The sequence below is a fragment of the Prionailurus bengalensis genome, chromosome X, assembly GCF_016509475.1.
Source record: "Prionailurus bengalensis isolate Pbe53 chromosome X, Fcat_Pben_1.1_paternal_pri, whole genome shotgun sequence".
Lineage (NCBI taxonomy): Eukaryota > Metazoa > Chordata > Mammalia > Carnivora > Felidae > Prionailurus > Prionailurus bengalensis.
In genome coordinates this window covers 125,054,734-125,075,061 of record NC_057361.1, presented here as the reverse complement: position 1 = coordinate 125,075,061, position 20,328 = coordinate 125,054,734, and the positions used below count along the sequence as shown (strand labels likewise).

The following is a 20,328-nucleotide window of genomic DNA, read 5'->3' as shown; positions in this document are numbered from 1 at the left end:
TTCTTTTTCCAGAAAACTAATTTTTGAACATTTACCAGCACACCACTGAACTGATCCCTCTTCTTGGAATATCCTTTTCTGAGATCTTCACTGGGCCCTGCAATATTTAGTTCAAGCAACATACCATCCAAACAGCTTTCCTCATCTATTTTTGCCCATTTATGCATCCATGCCTCTCTTCTGTGCTCCTGTGCATATATCTATCATTTCCTGTGAATTCCTTATATTTGAGTCACCCAGTGCCAGGTGTTGTATGGGTACCCAAGAAATGTTTGCTAAACTGAATGAAATTTCTTTTTTTAATTTTTTTAATGTTTACTTATTTTTGACAGAGAGACAGAGCATGAGCGGGGAGGGGCAGAGAGAGAGGAAGACACAGAATCTAAAGCAGGCTCCAGGCCCTGAGCTGTCAGCACAGAGCCTGATGCAGGGCTTGAACCCACAGACCGCGAGATCATGACCTGAGTCAAAGTTGGACGCTCAACCAACTGAGCCACCCAGGTGTCCCTGAATGAAATTTCTGATCAAGCTGAGATACCTTGATGCCTACAGCTCCTGTGGGTCTTGGTGACCTACTCAGTAGAATTAAACCCTGGGGACAGCTAAAACATGAATTAAAAAATCCCTAGTCTCTATAAGCCACCAAATTAACATCTTAGCTCTAACAACATGTTCCTCCATTCTCTTCCTTACTGAGTGTATCAAGCTAACAGCTTCCTTAACCTTTCCCCAGCTTCTCTCTGACACCCTGAATGGCCTAGAGGCTGCTATAGGGCAATCGTTCTCTTGCTGAGGAAATTATCATTCACACCCTTTACCTGAACAAACAGTTGTGAGAAAATCCTTATGCTGGAGGCAAGAGTTGTAGAAATGTGTCCCATTGGATTGCAAATGGAGATTTGTTTTCTTTTTGCAATAATCCTTATAGCATTCACCATTTGCACTAGCAAGTTGGTGCTTGGAACACCAATCTGGACTCATTCTAAAGACAGAAGTTTAGATCCCAGACTTCCCTGAAGAAAGATGGGTAAGAGCCCTTTTGAAAGGTGAACAGAGACATCAAATCATGACGACAGATACTAGTGTAACAGAGGAGAAAGATTAGGTATAGGATGATTCCTAATTTTCTGCTCCTCAGACCAAAATCCAGAGCTACAAACAAAAGTTCTTTCTTCAAGGTGTTAGTGAAAACCTGACTTCTGGCCAGGAAAGGTTGTGGAAGAAGCAGACGAAGTTAGCCCCTGGGTCAAGAAGGAAGGTCATTTCCTTAGTAAGTTCATGGGAAGACCCTATCTTCTCACAAATGGCAAAAGGTGGTTGGGTCCAGAAAACTATGGACAAGGAGCAGATATGACCCTCTGATCAAGAAAAGGGGGCTTCACATTCCTCAGTTCAATACAACCTAAACCTCAAAGACTACCAGAGAAGTAGAGTTTTAGTCTCTCTGGTTTCAAGATAGACTGTGGAGTCCCAAAGACCTGAGTTTTCATTCTTGCACAGCTATCCACTAACTAAATGAATTGGGGCAAATTAATTACCTTTGCTCTGCCTCAATTTTCTCATCTGCACTATGGGCACAACCTTGCTGACAAAGTAGTAAAAATTAAAGTCAATGTGATAGTTAATTTAATATGTCAACTTGGCTAAGCTGTGGTGCCCAGTTGTTTGGTCAAACACCAGTCAAGATGGCGTGGGTGGGCCTCATCCAATCAGTCAAAGGCCCTAAGAGCAAAGACAGCAAAGACAGCAAAGAAGAAAGAATTGTGCTTTCATAAGTGCAACATAGAAAACCTGCCTGAGTTTCCAGCTTGACTGGCTTGCTCTGAGGAATTTAAACTTGTCAGCCCTCACAATCACACAAGTCAATTTCTTTAAATATATACATACACAGTCAAATTTTGCCAAAAATACAGAGCTAATAGTATATATAAACAAACTAACTAACAACAAATTGTCGTGTCTGTTTCTCTAGGGAACCCTGACAAATACAATAGATAACAGGTATAAAGTAACTGACAGGGACTCAGACACATAAGTTGTACCCAAAGCATGGTAATGACTGTACTGACTAACACACATCTATACTTCTGACCATATTTACCATTTCATTTGATAACATTTGATGTTGTCCTAACTAGCCTACCTTTTCTAATATCCATGCCAGCCATGGGGTCTTACCTCAAATCCCTTCATTTTGATAACAAGCTGCAATTGAATATTTACTTTGATGGATCTTAAACCTGGATACATATTACAATCACATGGGGAGATCCTGAAAGTTATCAGTGCCTAGACTCTATCTCCAAATATTTTAATTGAATTACTCTGGGATGGAGCCAGGATATTCATACATGTTAAAAGGTCCCAAGTGATTCTAATGCACAGCCAGTGTTGAAAGCCATTGTTGTACCCTATGCCAAGTACATACCAGAAGCAAAGACAAATTTGAGAGGATGCATCCTTTCATTCAAGTACTCTATTTCCAAGTTAAGTGCTTTCCCCTCAATGAAGGGTTCTACTGTCACCCAGTTTCCAAGCCAGAATGCCAGGAGTCATCCTTGATTCTTTTTTTCTTTTACTCCACAATAAAATTCATCAGCCAGCCCTATTGGCTCCAGCATAAAAAATATGGCCTTTTCTTTCCCACTCTACTGGTATTCCTAATCCAAGCTCCACTATTTCTTCCTATTCACTTGTGTATCAGTCTGGGTCCAGTCATGACAGAGAAACTACACAATAATTTCAACAGGGAAATTTTAATATAAAGAATTATTATTTAGTAGTTTTGCAAAATGAACAAAGTTCTAGATATCTGTTTCAGAACAATGTGAATATATTTAAAATGACTAAATTGCATACTTATAATGGTTAAGATGATGAACTTTATGCTATGTATTTTTAACCACAATTTAAAGAGGGAAAAAGCTCATTAAAAGAAGCTAGACACAGAAGAACACATATTCTGGAAATTCCAGAGAATGGTAATCTACAGAGACAGAAAGTAGGCCTGGGAATGGGGACAGAGAGTGATTGTGAGTGGGCACAACATTTTTATATTGTGGTAATGGTTTTACAACTTATAAATGTATTAAAAACCACCGAATTGTACACTTAAAACCAGTGGATTCTGTAGTTTATAAAATATACCTCAATAAAAATGTTTTTAGAAAGAATTATTATCTATGACTGGGGGTTCAATTATTGGGGGATTAGCTAGTAACAGATAGAGAACTCTAAAGAACATAGTAATAAGAATAGGAATAGGATATAAGGAACAAACACTACCCTCAGGAGTGATGTAGAGTACACCATGAAAAACTCCTTCAAGTACTCAAGGCATTGTTGACCTTGGGGATGCATACTGAGTGGCAGAGAAGTCATTGTGAAGCTGCACTGGCTGATGTACTAAAAATCCACCCTCTGTAACTTGTCAGAAATGTGCTGAGGAAAGCTGTTCATTGGGAGGTGTCTCACCAAAACTGCCCAAGTGCGGGTGCCAGAGGAAGCTGCTGGCCATTGGATGCTGCTGACCACTGTGTACTTCAGGATCTCAGTTCTGAAAAATCTGTAAATACTGCAAGGGCCAGGCACTGGGGAAGTCATATGTGCTACATAGCTGAGACCTGAGGAAGCTGTTCATACAGGCTCCAAGAGCCTGCTGATGAAACACACCAGAACCAGGAAGAAAAACTCTTTTCTTCTTGTAATGTCTCTCTAGTGTCCTCTACTGACAAAGTTTCAGTAACAATTGGCAAGAAAAAAGTATTTGTAGGGACCAGATCCAATTTCATAGAACAGGCAAAAAGGGTAGATTTGGAGTTGAGGGGCAATAAATCAGTAACCAACACAGCCTCCTCACTAATATATCTACTTCCATTCTTACACATTTGAAATCCATTCACCTTATAGCAATCAGAGTAATTTTTTTAATTGAAAAATTTATACCATCACTTTACTTTTCCTTGGAATAAAATTCTTCCCATGGCTTAAATATCCTGATGCTCTGGGCCTTTTTTCTCTTTCCCACTATTCCTTGCTTCTGTTTCATGAAGGATTTTTTCACCAGCTATTCCTAGAACCCCTTCTCTATCCTGCCCCTTCCTGCCCCTCTCCTATACCTGGGCCAGCTTAAACCCTACTTATCTTTAGGTGTCACCTGAGATGGTTCTTCCTCAGGGAAGCCTTGCCTGAGTCCAGGCTGGGTCAGCTCCCTAAGCTCCCTGTATTTGCCCTTTTGAAATATTCATCACATGTAGTTCCTTGTTCCATGTCTGAATCTCCTACTCGATTGTCAAGTTTATGGGGAAAGAAGTATGTCAGTCATGGTCACAGTCATATCCCCAGGGCTTGGCACAGTATCTGACACTCAGTAAGTGCTCAGTAATACTGTTAAATAAAATCTAAAATTATATACACCTGGTTATGACTGCATTGAATCTGTTAGGGAACACTGTGTTTTATGAACTGAGCCAGGAGATGTCTGTGGTAAGTGGGTTTAATCAGAGAAAACTACTGGAAGGAAATTAATTTCATACCAGATAAGGGGGGTTGGACCTATACTGCCATTAAAATATAGAATCATACAGTACTTAAGAATGCTGACTTGACTAAAATAAACAAAAAAAAACTGGAGTGGAGAAGAGTGGATATAAGGCTAAAGAGGTGGGGATGGAAGCAACAGCAGAAGAGACATATCTGTCTAGCTTATCCAGGACACCCTGAAGATTATTAAAACCAGATGTTTTGGGAAGATTAATCTGGCATCTGTGCATCTGAGTGGGCTGTAGTTTCTCATGGACAGAGAGCAGAATGGGCAAGGGAAAAGTCTGGTGACTAGTGGCTGAACTTAAACTATGGGCCAGTGGAGGTAGGAGAGAAAGGAAGAGGGAGGAGGAAAAGGATGTATATACTTTAGTGGCACTTACAGGGGTAGAAAGAAAGAGGATCATATTATATACTGGACTCTGTGCTGGGCTCAAGGGGTAAAAAGAGTTGTGGTCTCCTATTTGTGGGACCTGTTAGTGGGGGAAACAAATATTAACCAAATAGTCACAGAAATAAATATCATTGCCAACTGGGTAAGTGCTAAGAAGGAAAATTGCAAGCTGCTCTGAGAATTGGGATCAAGAAGGCCTGGCCTAGCCCAGGAACTTAGAGGGTAGCTTCCCCAAGGAGCTGATGGGAAAGCTGAGATTTGGGTTAACTAGGTACCTGCGGTGGTTGGGTTGTGAGACTTAGAGCACTCAAGGGAGAGAACCTCATTTTCACCCATAAGACATGTATGTGCACATGGCTTGAATCCGCTCTTGTATCTTTGGAGGTCCTAAGAAACTATCTAAGACACAAAGCAGGCCTCTAGGAACATCTTGAGGCCAGCAAGGTTTACTCACTCTGGTACATTTGTCCTCAGCCTCCACTACACACTTTAGATATTCTCAAAAAATCAGCATACCCACTTACAACAAACCTATTGACTTGACAGGGAAGGTGAAGCACAAAAAGTTAAAGTGATTGCACTAAAAACCACATAAGAGTGAGCCCATGTCTTCCACTGAAGGTTCTATTTTGAAGCAGATTCAAGTTGAGAGTCAAGTAATCAATCAGGTCAGCAGTCAATGGGCCTCAGCCATTAAGAAAAAACATAAGTAGTTTTGTTATTGACACAACCACAGTGACTCAAAGACAAGCTGAGGAGTAAGGCCATAGCTATGCTGATCAATAAAGCACTTTGGTCCTGACAAAGCAAGCAGTTAGAACCATCTGTGTTTCATTTTTCACCTCCTAGCCAGAATGGCCCTCTAGACACATCTATCAAGTTGAGAAGGCAAGGCTGAGGGTTGACAAGTCATTCCAGTGGTGATGAGAAAAAGAAGAGCATAGAACAAGAAATTCCACATGTTATTTTTCAAAAACTCCACATGTCTGAAATATGAGGAAACTGGAAGCAACCTAACAGCACCTATCCTCCACCTCTCTTCACCCTTCCACAGTACAAAGCATTATTGGCACTAATTCATCCCACACTGGACAGATTCAAAGAATCAACTACATGTTGGCACATAAAGGAAGGTGGAATCTTTATGTCTTCATGGGGCAGGCTTGGGAACCTGACCAACTCTTGAAAATTTCTATTCCTCCCTCATTCCCAACTCTAGGCACACAGATCTACTGACGATGTAACAACCTCCCAGTCTACACCAGAAGTTCTTTGAAGGAAGAGACAAGGTGAGAGTCACCTCTTTGTCATTTCTGTGTCCCAGAGTGACACTAAATAGGCACTCTGTTAATATTGCTTTTGTTGATTCCTTCCTTAAATGCAGGGGGAAAAAGCTGATTTCCTAGGAATCCCCCAGCCATAACTTAGCAGTCCCTGAATTCTGCCCACAGATGTACCCTTGACCAAATTCTACTTTTCTTGCCATAGCTCTGGGCAAAGGAGTCCCTTCCAATCCCACATTATTTGGTCTTCCCCTTGTCATTCTTTTTGACCCAGCAAAGAGTTATTTTGTTAAAAGACTTGTGGCCACTTCAGCCAAGTTATCCATCTGCCTACAAGGAACTATGGGTCCAAGTTTCTTCCTATATCAGGAAAAACTATAGTTCCCACATAAGCACATCATAAGATCAAGTTCATTTCCATTTGGCTTTTTCAGGCTTATCTCCTAAGTCACATCTCAAGTTTGGCTTAGCCAATGGGAAGGCTTGTGTTTTGTGGAAGTCCCAGGGCTGAGCATTAGTCAGCTATAAAACTGTGCCCAAGGCTTTCTACATGTGGAGACAGCAATGCGCAGTCTTGTCAGCAGCTGTAGCAAAGGCTCAGCTGAAGAGCAGAGTGGTAGTCTTGAGGCATCTGAAGGGGTCAGGGGAAGTTCAGCAGTCTTATGTCCGAGCCAAGGTCCCACCTGGATGATGCCTGTCCTTTATCAGATGGCCCAAGGGATTTATATCCCTGGAATGAACCATTAATCTGGTGGTGACCAGGCTTCTCAGAACCTTCTGAAGAACACTGGACGTGTGCCTTGAAATAAGGGGGAGCTTTGGAAAGAGGACAAACAAGGGAGGGTATTCCATGTTGAGGAGGGGTTCCAGGTTCAGCCAAGAGTATGAGCAAAGGAATGGAGAGAGAAAAATCAGTGACTGAAAGTAGCAGCCAATTATTTTGTTTACTTGGACTCTAGGACTCTGGTGAAGGAGTATAGGGGACAAGGCTGAGAGGGCTGCAGGAGCTGAATTCCCCAGGGTCTCTCACATGAGCTGCCATCAAGGGTTTAGACTTTGTGCTGAGGGTGCTTCCAAGCCTCTGGACTGTTTCGAGCAGAATGGTGTACAAGCAAAATTATGCTTTGAAAGGCTCCATCTGGCTGCTATGTTGTTTGGAAGACCACTCAGGAGGCTGGTTTGGTTGCATATTGAGATGGTGGTGGCCTGAACTAATAATGTCCTAGGGTTTAAAAAAAGTAGACAAGAGATCATTAAGAAGATGAAAGGACAGGACATAGTGACTGCTGAATTCAGGACACAAGAGCCAGGACCAAGTTGAGGATTTATGAATCTATGTAATACGTTAGGATTTATGAATCCATAAAATATATTAACTAGATTTTACTGAGCACCAAATGTATCCAGAGCTCTGTGCTTGGTAACAGGAACTCAGAATTACATAATACATGGTGTCTGCACTCAAGTATCTCCAGGCATGGTGGAAAAACCAAACAGGAAAATGACAATGAAAACAAGGTATTCCTAGTTGTTATGAGGCACAGAGGAGGGGCTCCATATCTAGCCTCAAGAAGATGGAGAGGCTAAAGGGAAAATTCTCACAGGAGTTAACCATTGGGCTGAGTCCTGATGGGGACCAATTGAAGGGATAAGGGTACAGATACTGCAAGCAAGTTCACAGCATATGTGATGGCAGTGAGGTATGAAACAGCATGATGCATGTGTGGAGCCAGGGACAAGGTGGATGGTAGCACCATTACTTATGACCTGGGGCACAGTAAGCAGAACACCTTGTGGTGGTGGTGGCAGAAGAGAGAAGGCAAGTTGGGTTCTGTCTTGGACATATTCTGTTTGAAGTCCATGAGGAATAGTTAAATAATCATTGCAAAGAGATCCCTGGGGTGATACAGCTGGGCTTAGGAGGTATGGTGATGGTGGACTGTGTAGGGCACCTTGGCCCCCACCTTCTCAGTAGCATAAGACCAGTGGGGGGTGGGTATCAAGACTTAAAAAAGGCAAGTAGGGACTATCTGAGTCAATTCTCTTTGGTTGCAGGATTCTGTGGCCCCACAACAGACTATATGAGGTGGGGATTGTTGGAATAGTGGGATCTGAATGGTTGAGGCTCCTTTGGTGCCTGAAGGCATATTCTGCTTCTCTTTCTTGTAACTTGCTTAGGGAAGAAGATGAGTCACCAAGGTCATGTACACACCAGAGGAGCAAGGGGTGGCAAAGCCCACCTTGACCACCTGGTCTCCCAATTCCTTAGCCACTCTTTCTATCCCCCACCCACAGTGAGGGCTCAATTCACCTGTGCTAGGTCTGTGTCACCAGTCCTGCCCCTCCCTCAGAAGGCTGGTTGCACTTGAGGGGAGTGTTGACTTCCTGGCTGTCAATCACTGACTCTGAATCCAGGGTTATGCTTGAGGAACAAAAAGACCTATCAGTCCACAAAAAAAAATCTCATTTTTCCCATTACTGGCTTCTCTGGCATGATAGACATGCTTCCAAAAAGTAGCAAAGAAGAGGGAGGAGGAAGGGCAGGGTATGTCCTAGGAAAGGTAAATCTTCAAGAGTGTCAGAGACTGGAGCTCAGGACAGTGGAGGAAAGGGAGAATGGCCTCCAGTAAGGAGAGAGAGGTGGGCAGGGATCAACCACAAAGGACCTCTTAAAGCAGGTTAATGAGTTTGGACTCTGTCCTAGTGTCACTGAAGAGCCCAGAGGGTTTTTTTTCCATTTCCTTTTCCCTGAAGAATAATTTTATTGTTTTTGTAAAATGTATGTGTTCTCCTAATTAGAAATTAAATCAATGCAGAAAAGGTTAAAGACGGAAGTTTAAAAAAAATTTGGGCCCTGCACAATATTTATTGTTAGGGAAAACCTCATTCTAACCTTGCCTTTGTACTTAGAAATGGGGATGAGTATAGAAACAGAGAGACAGAGAGACAGAGATGGAGACATAGATACAGAAGCAAACAATTTACAGTGGTATCCTTGTATAAATGCTATCTTAAACAAAAATATAAAATGTAATTTCCTTTCAATTTAAGAGAAGGTGCCATCTCTTAAAGAAGGCATGACACCTCCAAGGAAAGAAATAATTGGGTTTAGATGGTAAGAAGATCCCTCTGGCTGCTGTGTTAGGGAAGGATTTGAAGGAAGGACCAGGTAGGAGCCACCATTGTCACCCAGGTGAGAATAGTAAGAACTTGAATGAGGCAAGCTTAGTGGGCTTGGAGAGGAGGGGTGGAGAGAAGTTCCAGGGCAGGAGCAGATTTCCTAGGACTTGGTTTCTGGTAGGGGAAAATACAAAGGAGGCTCTCCTAGATGACTCATAGTTCTCAAGCCTTGATGATGAGGAGGTATTGGTGTCATGATCAGGAATGGGCCAAGTAGGCAGAGCAGGCTTGATGGGAGAGGGAGACAATTAGTGTTGCTTCAGATGTGCAAATATTTTGCGAACGGTGGAGCATCCAATAGATTGTTGGAGATGGGAATCCGGGACTCAGATAGGAATAAGGATGATGGTAGGGAACTGGGAGCCATCCACACAGAAGTGAACACAGAAACTGTGGGACTATGAGAGATCTCTAGGGTGGAAAATGTTAAGATATAGAACTAGGCAAAGGACAGAAGCTTAAGGAGTGTTTATGTTACGAGATGGAAGGAGGGAGAGGAGTTAAGGGAGTAAAAAGGGTTGGAAAGAGGCCAACATTCCTGTATCAGTGCTTTGTTCATGGTAGTTTCCAGAAACATTCTGGGAAACCCAAATTCAAGGTGTGTTTGGTGAGAGATAAGGCAACCAAGCTTACAATGTGAGAGATGGAAGCTGGGAAGCAAAGTTCCATCTCAGGAGAATGGGGTCAGCAGCTCTGTATGGAGGGCTTGAGGAAGCCGCAAGAAAGAAGAGGCCATGCATTTGGCACTTAGGAGGTCTTGAATGCCAACTGTGGTATAAAAAAGTTATGGAAAGTACTGGGAGACAGAGACAGATGGCTGGTAGATGGGGAGGAAGCCAGGGTATGGATGGGATGGCTTTGAAAGCAATCTCTACTCTCCAGATGTTTGGGGTGAAGGCAAAGAAAAAATCAAAGTAGCACCAGGAGACTAGGACATGCCTAGCCTAGGACAGGCATTTTATAGGCTGCATGGCAAGAGCCAATAGAGCCAAAGAGGCTGGGAAGGAAGCATAAATAGTGGTAATTCATAAAGATGGGACTTCAGGAAGTTGAATGGGAAGGGGAATGAGAGTGCCAATAGAGAGAGGTGGGCCTCAGGACTAAAGGAGAAGAGAAATATTGAGGTGGAGAAAGTGCCAACATTTTAGGCTTGAGAGAAAAAATGATACTGTCAGCAACCACCACTTCTTAAGCAGATACAGAGTCCCACACATCAGGCTGAATACTCCTCAGGCATTATTTGGTGTCATTCTAACAATAACCTATGAGGTAGGTACAGTTATTACCCATATTCTACAGAGGGAGGAAATAAAACTCATACAGATCAAATACCCCACTGCTGGTTAGTGAGAGAAACAGGTCCCCAGCCCAGGTCTTTGAACAACAAGGTCCAGGTTCTTGCTCATTCATGATGAATGGCTTCACACAACTCAAAGTAGAAGGTAAGTTTCCTGCAGGCAAGGGATATAAAGGTACAACTGGGAGTCAGACAAGTATGGAAAGGCCTCCCAGGGGAGCCAGTTTGGAAAGAGAATGAGGTTTGGGTTAAACAGGATTTGACCAACAAAGATGTGACCAACAGCCTTACCAAGAGTCAAGTAGAATCCAGTTGCCTTAGAGTCTCCAACCCTTCTTCAATACCCAGATCCATAGAAATATTATTTGCCTTTTACTAGTTAAAACTGAGGCCCCAGAGCAGTCAGTGATTTTCCCAGCAGAGATGGCTAAGCACAAAGCTTCTGACTTCAAGGGAAGTTCTGGCTCTTCTAGTCTAATAGTTGGATGCACACAGATGGCTGGGAATGCCAAGGCACCAGCCCTCCTGAGCACATAGGGACAGCATAACTTGGAAAATGCTGTTCCAAGCAATCAGGCTCTGTGGGTTCTGCCAGGTCTGCACTTAAGTGCCAACTCCATCACTTATTGGCCATGTGTACTTCAGTCAGTTGCCCAAGCTCTCTAAACCTACAAATCTTCTGTAAACTGGAAATAATAATAGCACTTACCTCACAAGACTGTTGCCAGTATCAAACATGATAACCCATGCAAGGTACATAGCACTGTGTCTGGTGCTGAGTGAGTGGTCAATAAAAGCTCATGGAAGTTGTTTTTGTTGTGATGGCTGTTAGTGGAGAGAACATGATTTAGAGGCAGACAGTCTGGGCTCTAGTCCCTAGTTGACTACTTAATTGCTCTGACCTGGACAAGTTGCTTCACATAGGAGCCCATTTCCTCAGCTCTAAACTGAGGATAATTCACCAGCGACTATGGGGATCAATTAGGTAGTAGATGGGAGAGTGTTTTGAAAACTACAAAGTGCCCCACAAAGGTTAGTTATTTGATTCTACCTTAGAACCAAAAGATCAGCCTTCTAGAGAACAAGGCACAAAGGATGGGAAGAGAGGAAAATGATTAAGTTAATGAACTCCATAAATCAAAACTGAGAGTTTGGAAGAAGGGGAAAAATGACTTTTTACTTTTATTTGGAACCTGCTCCAGACCAGGATTTGGACAACAAGCCCTATAGGGGTGACAGGGCTGACTCAGCTTTGACAACAGCATCCTCCGGTCACTCGCACACACCTAAATCTGCCACCAAAAAAAGGAAAAGCAAATCAGAGGGTATAGGTGTCAAGATGGGCTTCTTGGAAGAAGTGGCATTTGGACTGGGCTTTGAAGGGTAAGTAGTGAGTGATGTATGAGGGGTAGGTGTAGTTGTCAGAGGGATTAAAAAAACCTTGGGCAAAACCACAGTAACAAAGAGGGGCATAAGTTTGGGGAACAGCAAGTCAATCCATGTGACTGAAGAGAAGGTTTTGTGAGTGAGGGGAGGTGACAGAGGAACATAGAGAGGTAGGTTTGGACCAGCTCATGGAGTGTCTCAAGGTGGCTGAGGAGCTTGGGTTTTGTTCTGAAAAAAATGAGAAGAAACTGGTGACCAGTGCCTTCTAACTTTCCTGGCCTGACCTGGTCTCACACAGTGTTCTGAGCAATGTGTTAGAAAAAAGTTTCTTTGATTAATGAGACATACTCTATAGAACTTCAGTCTGGCTTGTTCCTCCCAAAGCAGAAATGACTGTAGCCAAAGGAGTGGTTGACCTTGTCTTCATCAGTTAAGAAAAGCAGCTCCCTATATGTCTCACCAGGGCCTCAGGAATCAAACTCTGCCTCACCCAGACAGTTTTCTGCTAGAGAGTGGGAAGCCATGAGCACTCTGGGAAGAGCTTACTGATTCTTATGTTCCTCACTCTCCCTTAAATGTTGTTCTACTCATTTGTGGCTTCTCTTCCTATTGTTCCCCTCAGACTGCCTCATGAACATAACTCATTTCTGAACTCTTATGTTAATTTTAATGCATATACGACCTAACTAGCCTTTTACTTTTGAGAATTTTCCAACCATGGCCAGACTGTCTGCTACTATCCCCCTTCTCCTGAAAATACAAACAAGCAGGTAAATCCCTGCTAATATGCAGAGGTAGGCTTATGCAGTGTCTTTGAGCACAAATTCCTCCATCATGTTAGTATTGGGAAGCTATTCTGTCTGTGTAGATCAGCCATTTACAAACCTGATAATGACTAATCTGCCAAGTGGATATCAATGTTGAAAGATTCATAGTTTTGTTCAGAAAAGGTCAGATTTTCTGGTTTTAGTCAATTAGAGAATAATTTGTTGTCTCTCTTCCTTCTGTGACCTCCAAGTCATATGTGGTTTATTAGCAAGGGGCCAGTATCCAAGGCAAAACCAGGCACATCAAAAATCCCCCAAAAGGCAGAAATGGGACAAATGATCTATCTGATACTCTCTGTGTTAGAAGTTTCACTGGGATTTGTTCCCCACAGATCTCCATCACATAGAAGGTAAAGTAAGCTCTAGGTCCATCAAACACACTGGGAATCACCAGTATTTTACAAATGTGAACTTGTATAGGCAGACTTTAAGATGACTGTTTCCTCTCTAGAATTATCTTATGATTAGAACAAATAGTCACCAGGTAGTAAGTATCAGAGCCTTGGTCATGTCCTTCTGGTAAAAACATCTAGACTCTTTTTGAGAATGGCTAAGTGAACAGATTCAATAAGATATACTACTCAATTTTAACCTAATAGGGGACCTCTTCATTAATACATCTGGGTATCAAGATAAACAAGAATGACCAAATGTGATACACAATTAGAACAAGGATTAGAAGAATACAAATTGCTAGGAACTTTAAAGAAACTTACTTGTTAAGCCTAAAATGATCAACCTAGTACTTTCCTTCTCTTTTCCTTGCTTTAATCTGCTGGTTTCAATGTCAGGATTATACTGATTTTCCTTCAAATTTTTGACTGCCTGCTATCTCAATCAAAGAATCTATGCAAGAAGAATGACTTGGCCATCTCTCCCTTGACACCACCCTCCCCCATCATAAGCTGTGATATTGAAGAAATAATTCTTGTAGCTATTTCCTAATAGCCCTCTACTGAAGTCATTAATCAGAGATGCCATTTTCTTCTCATCATAGTATTTCTGCATTTGTTTCCAAGGAATCTTACAGACTCCAAAAGGGGATGGCCATGTATGGGCTGTTCCCCATCATGAAACCCTGTGATTGCCTTTTCTCCAATAAGGAGGGATTAAATGTTCCTTCTCCAAACTTGAGTTCCTTACCCTTTAAAGCCAGAGCATATGGTATTCATAAAATATGTTGGTGCCTTATATATATGGGACTACCATTATACATGATGGTCCCTTAGAAATGACCACTACTCAAACTGTTTTCTCTTATGATTTGGTCTTGGGAAACTTAATTATACCAGAATGGAATGTTTAAGAGAATATTCCAAGAGAATAAGCAGATTTCCAAATAAACATACATAAATGTTTTGTTTTCCCATATGTGCTATGAAATCAGACTAACCATCTGTGTCCTCTACTATAACTCTGCTCTAGGCTCCTTGTAGAAAATGCCCAAATGTGATTTTTTTTCCTATGGAGTGAGAATAGAAACTCTGGGACTTGAGGGTTGTTTGGTCTGCAGCTCCTGAAGTGGGAAAGACTCACCTAAGTCTGGTTGGGGGATAAGCATCTATTTTTTGTTGTTGTTGTTGTTGGGGGATAAGCGTCTATTTTTTTGTTTGTTTGTTTGTTTATATCAAAAGCTGGAAAGTAATCTTTGGAGGCAAGAACCTGCAGATCCAAAGAATGAAGAAGTGTTGAGAAATAGAAAAAGCGTGATGAGATTTCCCCACCCCAGAACAATAAAGGAATCCCAAGACTTGGAATTCTGGGCACTATAATACAGAAGTTGGGGAAGGGGCAGAGAGGAAGACCAGAGACAAAAGGTGTTACAGGTGACCTCTGGAAGATTCCAGAACATTTTCCAGAAGTCCCTAGTACAAACAGCCTGTGACTTCTTTACAGAAGGAGAAATGAAAGTGGGATCCAGGAAGACTCTCTCAGATCATTGCCCAAATGAAGGAGAGAAACCCAAAGGAGCAAGAGGAGGGGAGTAGAAGCAGACAGTGGCCTTAAAACAGCAGGAAGGAAGTAAAGGGAGTGGTAGGAGTGATCCCAGGGTCTAGAACACACATTGAGAGTTTCACAGGACTCAGAGACCCCTTTTAGCCTTTTGTCACTCCCTGTCAGTAGACCAATCTGAGACCTGGTGAGTCCTTGCAATCTCACCTGGCTGTGAACAGTCTGGGAATCTTAGCTTCAACCAGGGCCTCTGCCCATTTTGGATTGGCATGCATTCTCCAACAAAGCCTTTCTCTGTATCACTCTTCTCCAATCAGCCTCTTTCTGGCCAGAGGTCAATACCAAGAAACCTAGATCTCCATCCCAGACCCAGAGAAGCCTCTATCCCACATCAGTGGTCTATCTCCTCCTAACTATGCTGTTTATGATTCTTCTCCTACCTCAGCCATTAATCTAGCTTCTGGCCTCAGCTGACCTGCTCTGAGGAGACTTTCAAGTGGGCCCTTCTCTAGAACAAATGACCACCACTGTTTGGAGTGACTCTAGATGACCAGAAGATTGGCATCTGCCAGCATCCCTTTTTTTCCTTACTGCTTTTCCTTACTGCTACCCTCCTGGCCAAGTCTATGCAATAGCTGCCTGATCCCAGAAACCGAGTGTCTCATTTATGGCCTGTAGCTTGGCTCTGGCTCTCTTTGCTCTGTGATTCATAGCACTGACCACTGGCTGGACTCCTTCACTGATTACTTGCAGCAGTTGTCTTCAAGTTCCTATAAACCTTCTTAACCTAGATTACAGTGTGCAGATCTCTACCTCAGCTTTGGATGTTCTTCCTATTTTCAGTCAGCCTATGTGGCAGTGAAAGTAGAGAGGCCTAGAGAACCCTATGCTTCCTCCTGCATGTGGGGGTTAAAGGGTTATAGCAAAGCAAATTATCCAAGTCTTTGGCTCACAGCATCAAGGTCTGACAAGAGATAATAAGTGAAACTAAGTACGCTAGAAAACTGTTTAAAGATTCATCAAAATTATCTGACTGTGCTGGGATTGCCCCAGGAGCACTCAAATAGCCAGAGGTTATAGCCGGCAAGACAGGTCAACAGGAACCTGTCCATAAATGGAATTATTACATATAGCGGTTGGGAGTAAAGACAATGAAGGACATCCCAGTGCTGTATTTTTGCTGGCCCAGGTGCTCATATGATTAATCAGAATCTTCATACCACCTTCCAAATCCCATACTTACCTAGAAATTAATGTTCCAGATCAGCACTTTCCCATAGTGGCTACCATACTAGACAGTGCAGATATAGAACATTACCCTTTTCCCCAAATGAATTTCTGGAATAAGGATGAAGAAAGAATGTACAAATGACTAGTGAACAACTCACCAGCCAATGGGGCTAGACCAGAATGGAGGGGTTGGTACCACATCATCAGGAGAGAGAGAAGGATCCTTGTGTTTTGTAATTCCCAGACTAGTTCTCTGCTCAGTGAGGAGAGCAGTGAGGAATGGTGGTCCTATCCTGCCTTGCTATATCTCTGCCTCATTAGCCATTTCAAATTTACCTATACGACAAAAACTATAACATTCTATTGTCATTTAAGAATATTTAAACAAATGAAGAAAAACAGCTTATTCCTAGATGTGAAACCTCATTATCCTCATTATCAAAGAAATGTCAATTCTCCACAAATCAATCTACAGATTTGACATAATCCCAGTTGGATTTCGGGGAACCTAGACAGGATGATTCTAAAGTTGATCTGGGATCAAAACAATTGATATAACTAAAAATATATTTTACAAACAAATAAGGGGACGCTGGCTCTAAAAGATATTAAAATATATTTTGAAGTCACAATAATTGCGAGATGTGAAATAAAAGATTAGTGTACAAAATAGATATAAAAGCAAACTCAAATATATGAATATTTAGCATATAATAAATGAAGCATCTCAAATCAGTATAGAAATATGTTGAGATAAATGGATAGGTATTTGGAGGGTTGGAATTAACTTAGATCTTGTCATGTAGAAGACAGAAAGACAAAAGAAAGAAAAGAAAGACAGAAGAAAAGAAAGAAAGAAAGAAAGAAAGAAAGAGAAAGAAAAAGAGAAAAAGAAAAAGAAAAAGGGAGGGAAGGAAGGAAGGAAGGAAGGGCAAGCCACAATCTGATACTAGTTTCTTTTACAATGTCATCTGAAGAAAGCAGAAATTTGAATCTGAACAATATAATCTTTCGTGTCTAGACTATTTCACTCAGCATGATACTTTTGGGATTCATCCATGCTGTGACATGCATTGGTAATTCTTTTTTATTGCTAAGCAGTGCTCTATTGGATGAATATGCCATAGTTTGTTTATCCCATTTGTATATCCAGCTTGTGCATATAAGTCTATCCAGTTTATCATTGTCCTGTTGATGGATATATGGGTTGTTTCCAGTTTTAGGCTATTATTTATAAAGCTGCTGTGAGCATTCTTATATGATTCTTTTTATAGACATGTATTTTCATGGCTCTTGAGTAAATGCCTAGGAGTTGAATGGTTAGGTTATAGAGTAAGTGGATGCTGAGTTTTATAGAAACTACCAGACCTTTTCCCAAAGTGATTATATCATTTTACATTCTTACCAAGAATGTGGTGACAGTTCCACTTTCTCCATATCCTCATCCATAGCTAGGATTATCAATCTTTTCATTTTTAACTATTCTGCTGAGTGTGTAGTGGTATCTCATTGTGATTCATTTTCATTTCCAAGATGACTAATACTGCAAGCAGTTTTTCATGTGCTTATTGGCCATTTGTATATTTTTTGTAAAGTGTTCAAAAAAATTTTTGGACATTTTTGGTTGTGTCTCTTTTTATTATTGAGTTGTAGAAGTTCTTTACATATTCTGAATGCTAGTCCCTTATCAAATACAAGTTTTTAAAAATAATTTCTCTCAGTACATATTTAGTAAGCAGTGTCATTTGATAAGCAGAATTTTTTTAAAAAATATGGATTGTAATTTATCAATTTTCTGTTTTCTGTATCCTGGCTAAGAAACTGACTAACTCTAAGAGGCAAAATATTCTTCTACAATTTCCATTAAAAGGCTTATGGCATTTCACTATATGTGTAGGTCCCTGATCTGCACCAAATTATTTTTTGTATATGTTGTGAGGCTAGGTCCAAAGTTCATTTATTCATATGAATGGACTGTTATTTTAATGCCACTTGTTGAAAATATTTTTCCTTTTTCATTAGGTTGTTTTGGCACCTTTGTCAAAAATAAAATGTATAAATGTGGATCTATTCTGAGATCTTTATTCTGTCATGCTGATGTATTGGCCAATATTTATGCCAGTAACACACTATCTTGATTAATATAGCTTTAGAGAAAGGCTTGAAGTCAGGTAAAGGTTAGTCCTCCAACTCTGCTTATATTTTTCAATATTGCTTCAGGCTTTCTAGGTCCTTTGCATTCCTATATAAATTCTAGAACCAGCTTGTCAGTTTCTACCAATATGAAGTGTAGATTGAACTGGAAGCACGGATACCATTTGGGATGCTATTGTGGTTGTCCATAGATAAGAAATATGTGCTTGAGGGGCACCAGGTGGCTCAGTTGGTCATCTCAGGTCATGATCTCAAGGTTTGTGAGCTTGAACCCTGCATCAGGCTCTGTGCTGACAGTACAGAGCCTGCCTGAGATTCTCTCTCTCCCTCTTTCTCTGCCCCAACCCCACTTGCACGTGTGCCCTCTCTCTCTCTCTCTCCCACCCTCTCTCAAAAAATAAATAAATGAATGAACTTTAAAAAACAGAAAAATAAATATGTGTCTGAATCAATGCAGTTATATGTGGAAATTAGGAAATGCATTCTAGAAAATATCATGTCTCAATAATTGGATGTGAAAGTCGAAAAACATGATGGAGAGTTAGATTACTCTGATATTTCTGTCCTGGATGACCAAGAGGATGACATTTCCCTGAAACATAAACCTTCTTTCATCTGGAAAGTATTTATTAAATCCATATTATGTAACAGAGCCTGTGCTTGGCACTGAGAACATAACAGAAGCAAAAGCATACATGGTCCCTACCTTACTGGAACATCTTGTGGATGAGAAAGATATTCATTAAATAATCAAACAGATGTAAAATTGAAACTAATAAAAGTGTGCTACAGCAAGCACACGTAGCACCTAGATCTTGGTTACTAATACCTTTCTCCAATAAAAAGAACCAAGGACTCCTTGGAGAAACAGCTGCTTCTAGGACTGGGGTAAGGAAATATACAAGATAAACCAAGTATCTTAGCACCAGAAAGTAAAGAAGTGCCAACTACATTAGCTTCAAGCGTACAATACAGTGATTCAGCAAGTCTATGTTACACCGTGCTCACCACAAGTGTAGCTACCATCTGTCATCATACAACACTATTACAATGTCATTGACTATATTCCCTATGCTGTGCCTTTTATTCCTGTCACTTATTCATTTCATAACTAGTGGCTGGTATCTCTCATTTATCTTCACCCATTTTGCCTATCCCTTAAGCTCCCTTTCCTCTGGCAACCATCAGTCTGTGTATCAGCTAGATTTAAATAAAAAAAATAATTTTTTGAAAATGCTAGTTGCTATAAAGGGAAGGTGACCTGTGTGCTATGCAAGCTCTGTCTATTGTTTTTTGGATCCACTTTCATCAGTCCTTACCATTCTTGTCAGACCCAGCCACCAAAATGGTGAAACAGATTAAGAGCAAGTATGCTTTTCAGGAAGACTTGAACAGTGCAGGACTACCTAAACTTGTAGTAATTAACTTATTAGCCATGTTATGTGGACCTGCCTTGCAAAAGGATCAAGTTTTCTTTCATTGTCTCTCTGATAAGTATTCCAACATCTCATTCCTTGAAGTAGATGTGGATGACCGTCAGGATGTTGCCTCAGAGCGTGAAGTCAAATGCATGCCAACCTTCCAGTTTTTTAAAAAGGGATAAAAGGTGGGTGAATTTTCTGGAGATAATAAAGAAAAACTTGAAGCTACCATTAATTAATTAATCTAATTATGTTTTCTGAAAACATAACCAGCCATTGGCTATTGGAAACTTGTAATTTTTTATTTACAAAATGGAATGATCAAGTATTAAGACTATATATGCAACTGCCATCCGATTTTAAGTGACAATAAAATATTAATTCTGCCCTTTAAAAAAAAGAAGTGCTAAAAATGAAACAAAACAAAATCCCACTATGATGAAGTGTCAAAATTACACAGGAGCCAACTGAAAGATTTCTCAATGGCCAAAGCTGAAATAATTTAAACAACAAAAGAAATAAAATAATACTAAAACATATTCCAAAGTATAAATTAAATATTCATGAGTCCATGGTGATATAAAAAATAATTGAATAAGTTGATAAATGGAGAAGAGATAGCTTCTCATGCAGATACCTTAAATGAAGGAAAGCATAATAC

The 20,328-nt window shown here is 40.9% G+C and overlaps 1 pseudogene; it reads left to right on the top strand.

The window, feature by feature from the left end:
- The first annotated feature begins 19,591 nt into the window (after nucleotides 1-19,591).
- LOC122477371 lies at nucleotides 19,592-19,915 on the top strand (annotated as a pseudogene).
- Nucleotides 19,916-20,328: the final 413 nt, after the last annotated feature.